The sequence below is a fragment of the Bufo gargarizans genome, chromosome 4 (genome assembly GCF_014858855.1).
Source record: "Bufo gargarizans isolate SCDJY-AF-19 chromosome 4, ASM1485885v1, whole genome shotgun sequence".
In the NCBI taxonomy this organism is placed as follows: domain Eukaryota; kingdom Metazoa; phylum Chordata; class Amphibia; order Anura; family Bufonidae; genus Bufo; species Bufo gargarizans.
Window position 1 is genome coordinate 308,843,907 of NC_058083.1, and position 6,954 is coordinate 308,850,860.

At 46.4% G+C, this 6,954-nt stretch overlaps 1 non-coding gene across 1 annotated transcript; it reads right to left on the reverse strand.

The window, feature by feature from the left end:
* Positions 1-272: 272 nt before the first annotated feature.
* TRNAE-CUC lies at positions 273-344 on the reverse strand. Its single transcript has one exon. It is a non-coding gene; the product is annotated as a tRNA-Glu (tRNA).
* Positions 345-6,954: the final 6,610 nt, after the last annotated feature.

Below are 6,954 nucleotides of genomic sequence, written 5' to 3' on the forward strand. Positions count from 1 at the left end.
TGTAGTAAAAGAAACAAATAACGTGTAGTTAATGAAGCAGTTCACACGAGGGTGCGCTCAAACTAAGATTCAGATGAGACCCAATTGCCAAAGGAATCCCACAAGTAGTATGAGAGAAACATATCTTTAGTATGAATAGATGTATATAAACACTTCACACAAAACGCTGATATACACTTCATATATGTTCAATACATGAAGCTTTCAGCAAAAAGGACAAAGGGTCACTCCTATCAATCAATTAACAGAGTTCTAGGATATGAAAAATGTAATTCCCTGACCGGGAATCGAACCCGGGCCGCGGCGGTGAGAGCGCCGAATCCTAACCACTAGACCACCAGGGAAGCCTGCTGAAGCAGGCATCGCTAAGCTTATGAGTAGAGCTCCAGGGCTGTGTTTTCTTCTGGTTTGATACTTCAAATAGGCAGCTGTTGGCTTGAGATCATTGTCTTCTGCATCATTACTAGGCTCTGAACAGAGTAAATATACATAGTATTCTATGACTTTCTGATGTCAGTTTTACATACCGTATTTTTCACCCCATAAAACGCACCTAGGTTTTAGAGGAGGAAAATAAGCATGACCGTATTTTTCACTTTATAAGACGCACTTTCCCGCTCCCCCCGTCCAAATGTGCGTCTTATAAAGCGAATACTAGTGAGCGCTTCCATTATGGAAGCGCTCTCTAGTATGCTTTACGTGCCGGAAGTAGGGAGTGAAGCGCTGTACACCAGAAGAGCCTGGACAAGCACAGCGACAAGTACAAGCAGCGACGGGAGCGCAACAACATCGCCGTGCGCAAGAGCCGCGACAAAGCTCCAGCAATGGGGGTAGCTCCTCCAGCTCCGGTGATGGGGGCTCTGCAGGTTACACCCCCTCCCCCCATGAACTTCCCGTGGCCCCTGTGGATCTTTTATTACGTGGAACATAGGAGCTGCACCTGCTGCCGGGGGAGACTGGACAGTGAGGAGCGGGCAGCAGGTTGTCAGGGCGCTCTTTTACAGCCGCTGATGTTTGCACTCTACACTGAACACTTATGGCTGGGGCTGTAGCCGGTGATGCAATAGTTAAGCCCTGACCGGGCGGATGAGGCGACTGGAGAGCTTTCTCCACAGATTTCATACCAGAGACTTTCTAGATTTTGGCATTAAGTCGGAATAAAAGGTTTTCTTTTATATCTGATATCTTCTGGCTTGCTTCTGTTCTGTGCAGGGCGCCCCCCCCCCCAATAACCTTGGGGGCCAGAAGACCTAAAAGCCTACCTAAAGATAGGATCCTCTCATGAAAAGTTCTGGGGAGTGTTTCTATACCCAAGATCTCTGCTTGCTTTCAGTGATTGTCAGCACATCCAGAGACTTCATGGTGGCCATCTACAGCAGCAGAGCTTGTTACAGTGTGTCACTTCTGTCTAGTAAGGAGCACTTGTCAGGTTGACCTTACCAGAAGATGTTTTCAGCCTCTGGATATCAGCAATTCACTGACAGCAAGCATTTATGCATTCATCCTGAAAATGGTGAAGCATGGATGCACAAAGGGGGGAGTAGTGATGTATCCTATTTATTACACTACGGGTTGCCTCCCTTGTGGCGGTGCAGTTAATACAAGAGAATAGAGTGAGTACTTGTAATTACACTGCACTTCCAAGATGGCGGGCAGTGTAATGAAGAGGAAGTAGCGCTTGCATGGAGCGGAGGATAGGTCATCAATAATTACTGCCTGCACAACCCCTTTGGAGGTGCTTTACATGCACTGACTAGGCATTGAGTGCTGATATGAGGTCTGATGGGGGTCTGAAATAAAGGGCTGATGGGGGGGGGGGGTCTGACAATGAGGGCTGATTTGAAGTCTAGTCTGAAATAAAGGGCTTATCTGCTATCTGATGGGGGTCTCACATTGAGGGTTCATCTAAGGTGTGAAATAAAGGGCTGATCTGAGGTCTGATGGGGGTCTGAAATAAAGGTCTGATATAAGGTCTGATGGGGGGTCTGACAATGAGGGCTGATTTGAAGTCTAGTCTGAAATAAAGGGCTTATCTGCTATCTGATGGGGGTCTCACATTGAGGGTTCATCTAAGGTGTGAAATAAAGGGCTGATCTGAGGTCTGATGGGGGTCTGAAATAAAGGTCTGATATAAGGTCTGATGGGGGGTCTGACAATGAGGGCTGATTTGAAGTCTAGTCTGAAATAAATGGCTTATCTGCTATCTGATTGGGGTCTCACATTGAGGGTTCATCTAAGGTCTGAAATAAAGGGCTGATCTGAGGTCTGATGGGGGTCTGAAATAAAGGTCTGATATAAGGTCTGATGGGGGGTCTGACAATGAGGGCTGATTTGAAGTCTAGTCTGAAATAAAGGGCTTATCTGCTATCTGATGGGGGTCTCACATTGAGGGTTCATCTAAGGTCTGAAATAAAGGGCTGATCTGAGGTCTGATGGGGGTCTTACATTGAGTGCTGATATGAGGTCTGATGGGGGTCTGAAATAAAGGGCCGATATAAGGTCTAATGGAATCTGACATGGAGGGCTGATATGTGGGTCTGATGTAATGTCCTAATATGGGGGTCTGATCCGATGTCCTGATATTTATGGGGGTCTGATCTAAGGATCTGATATGGGGTCTGATGACATTTTTTTTTCTTATTTTCCTCCTCTAAAACCTGGGGTGCGTCTTATCATTGGGTGCATCTTATAAAGTGAAAAATACGGTATATACTGGCACTATAAGGTGATGGAGGATCATTATATACTGGCAGTAGAGAGGGGAGAATTGTATATACTGGCACTACAGGGGGGACACTGGGCATGATATACTAGCATTACAAGGGAGACAAAAGAGCATTATATATACTGGCACTAAATATAATGATCTTTGTCTCTTTTTTTTCAACCTTATCAACTATGTAACTATACATTTATTTAATCACTGTATGGTGGTAATATTTGGTACTTGTATATTTGTAATATTGGACAACTATGAGGGTAATTTATTAAGACCGGCGTTTTAGACGTCAGTCTTAATATCCACTATAGCTGGCGGTGGATCCGCTGGAGTTATGTAGAGGCACAGGTCTCTATATAACTTCAGCAGATCCACCGCCGCTTCTAAATGTAAGACAGCTTCCTAGCCGTCTTACATTTAGGCCATTTTCTACGCCTAAGGCCTCATGCACACAGCCGTTGTTTTGGTCCGCATCAGAGCCGCCGTTTTGCCGTCCGCATCCGTTGCTCCGTTACGTGGCCCCGCTAAAAAAAAATAACATGTCCTATTTTTGTCCGCGCCTTGCGGACAAGAATAGGCATTTATATTAAAGGCTGTCCGTGCCGTTCCACAAATTGCGGAACGAGCAAGGACGCCATCCGTGTTTTGTGGATCCGCGATTTGCGGACCGCAAAACAAACCACAGTCGTGTGCATGAGGCCTAAAACAGTCATAAAAAATGGTAGATGAGCTGAGCCTGCTGGCTCCTCCCCCTTCCCCGCTATGCCCACTTTTTTAGACCTGGCGTGAGTCGGAAATAGTTGCAGATCGCGGCACAAAAGTGCGGCGCAAATCTGTGCCAGAAATACACCTAATATAAGTGTATTTCTGTTTAGTAAATTACCCCCTATATAAGTATATTAAATTTTGGGGCCCCAATGCAAATTTTTCCCAGGGCCACATATTGTCTAAAGCCAACCCTGACAACTGTACTCAGATAACGAGAGGCAAGCATGTTCAGGCTGGTAGATTCACTATGGATTTGCAAATTCCTCACGGCTAATTCACAGCAATGTACAATTCCATACATGTAAAGAAAATCTTCAAAATCCATCCACACGTAGCAGAGAAATTCCACATGAAAATATCAGCATGCCAAAAACGCTCACTATAAGGCTTGTGTGACTTCCAGGAATAATGAGTAACTAGCTCGAAAGTGTTTAATAAAACATAAAAACCTCACTCACCTTTTTGGCCTCATGCACACGACAGCTCCGTTTTTTGCGGTCCGGAACGGGCGCCGGGCAATATAAATGCCTATTCTTGTCCACAAAGCGCGGACAAGAATAGGACATGTTATATTTTTTTTGCGGGGCTGCGGATCGGAGCCACGGATGTGGACAGCACACGGAGTGCTGTCTGCAACTTTTGCGCCCCATTGAAATGAATGGGTCCGCATCCGAGCCGCCAAAACGGCGGATCGGATGCGGACCCAAACAACGGTCGTGTGCATGAGGCCTTTGAAAGTCTTGTTGTTCCAGCAGGACATCTCTCGTCCATGACTTTTTAGGTCCTTGCTGGACCAGAAGTGATAACGTTCCATATCTGCTCATTTGACTGCTACGGCAAATCAATGGCCTCAGCAGTCATGTGCGCTCGAATGGCATATAACCTCAGATTTTTTTTGCTGAATTTAAGGTGAAACAAAGCCTTAACTTTAAAGGGGTTGTCCAGGTTCAGAGCTGAACCTGGACATACCCATAATTTTACCCAGGCAGCCCCCCTGACAAGAGCATTGCAGGGTCCGATGCTTTCCCTTGCCCTGCGCTGGATCGCGCAGGGTAGGGGCTCTTTTATTTACAATAACACACTGCCAGGTGGAGGCTTCCTCCAAGCAGTGTGTTCGGTGACGTCACCGGCTCTGATGGGCGGGCTCTAGCGCTTCCCTACCCGTTTTATAAGCTAGGGCAGCGCTAAAGCCTGCCCATCAGTGCCGGTGACGTCACCGGGCTCACTGCTGAGCGGAATCCCCCTCCTGGCAGCACTATGGAGAGCCCGGTACGTCACCGGAACCCCAAGGAAATGCGCAATTTAGCGCAGGGCAAAGGAGAGCATCGGAGCATGAACTGCTCTGATACTAACATCAGGGGGGCTGCCGGGGTGAAAATGGGGATATGTCCGGACAACCCCTTTAAGCAGGTACGGTGAAAACTATTATACTTAGAAGACTAAAATGGTTGTTCTTCAACTTCCAAAAGAAGACATCCATGCATTGTTAGGGTGCCTTCACACATGGCAGGTCTTGTTGAAGAAAATGTCTGCAACTGAAAATCAATTCCATTCATCTAAGGGTCCGCAAAATGGATCCCATTCATTTTCAATGGGGCTGGAATGTGCTGTCCGCATCCACATTTGCGGATCCGCACTTCCGCATCCGTGCTTCAGTTTCCGCAAAGAAATATAACATGTCCTATTCTTGTCCGCATATTCTATTAGTGTCGGCAATGTGCGGTCCGCAAAATGCGGAACGCACATTGCTGCTTTCCGTGTTTTGCGGATCCGTGTATCCGCAAAACAGGTTGCGGACGTGTGAATGAAGCCTAAATGGGGTTATTTTGGCAGGAACAAAATCTGCTGAGTGTGAACACCCTAATATGTTCTCACACCTCACGCAGTTTACTCTCTATCTATGACTAGACCACCCTTGAGACGTCTGCTTGACTTGGCTGTCTCTGTTTTTATATGCGGTTTTCAGTGAAGCAGTTTTTCCTGCTGTAGTCGAACTAGGACAACCACTGCACAACACCACAGGGCCGGTTCTAGGTGAAATGGGGCCCTGGGGCGAAAAACAATAAGGACCCCCCCACACACACTTTCTGACTTTAACGTCCCTCCCATCACTATAGAAATACAGAGCCCCATACTCAGGGCCGGACTGGGGATAAAAAAACAGCATATCAGCCCCACAGCATTGCGTCATTATTTACTTATGTATAATAGGAGAAAGCATTCATTTTAAAACACGTGTGTAAACATGAATATGAACTTTGCCCCACAATAGCTCATTTGTAGAACCCCCATTGGTCATATTATCACAGTGTTTTCCCAACCAGGATGCCTCCAACTGTTGCAAAACTACAACTCTCAGCATGCTCAGTGTTTTACCATGCCCTTTGACCCGCCCCTTTTTTGTTGGCCACCTATTTAATGATTGTTGCATGCAACATTTTACTTGACCAGCTATTTTAGATATTCTACGGCAGTCCTGTTACAATCCCCCCTCCCCCCAATGAGCCTTTCGACCAAATAATAAAAATATTTATAAAATCTCACCCATATGCTGCAAAAAAAATCAAAATCTGCAATGGAAAAATTGATAATAAAGATCAACTACAAACAAACATATTTCACATGAAAACTTACAGTTACTTGGCTTGGCCCTTGGGGATCTCGGACGCCACTTCCACACTTTGGCCGGGGGCTCGGCAGAGCTGATGTGTCTTATCCTAATGAGAAAGATTTTCATGATAAGGATTTGGGGAAGGGGCAGAGGGATAGCAGAGCAGGGAGAGGCTGGTGCTGCTACTAGGGGGTCATACCATGGGGGAGTAATAAAACCCACCATAATGCCCCCCCCCCCCCGTAGAAATACTTCTCCTTATAATGTGCAAAACATACCCCTTTGCAATGCCCCCAGTTGAGCTAATGTTCCCATAATGTGCCAATATAAAATACCCCTTCTCACTGCCCCCGTAGATGACCCCATAGTGCCCCCCTTCTCCATAGTACCCACCATAATGTGTCCCAGTATAAAATACCCCTTAGTTTTAGCCTCAGTAGATGCCCCTATAGTGCCACTCAATTATCTGCCAGTAATAAGTGCCCCAATAGATGCCCCCAATCATGTGCCAGTAGCCGCCCCTTATCATGTGCCAGTAGCCCCCCCTTATGTGCCAGTAGCTGCCCCTTATGAGCCAGTAGCCACCCCTTATGTGCCAGTAGCCCCCCTTATCATGTGCCAGTAGCCCCCCTTATCATGTGCCAGTAGCCCCCTCTTATCATGTGCCAGTAGTCATCTTTATGTGCCATTAGCCCCCGTATCATGTACCAGTAGTCCCCTGTTATCATGTGCCAGTAGTCATCTTTATGTGCCATTAGCCCCCCGTATCATGTGCCAGTAGTCCCCCATCATGATCCAGTATTGTACCTATATATATATAAAAAAAAAAAAAAAACACTTATACTTACCTCCAGCG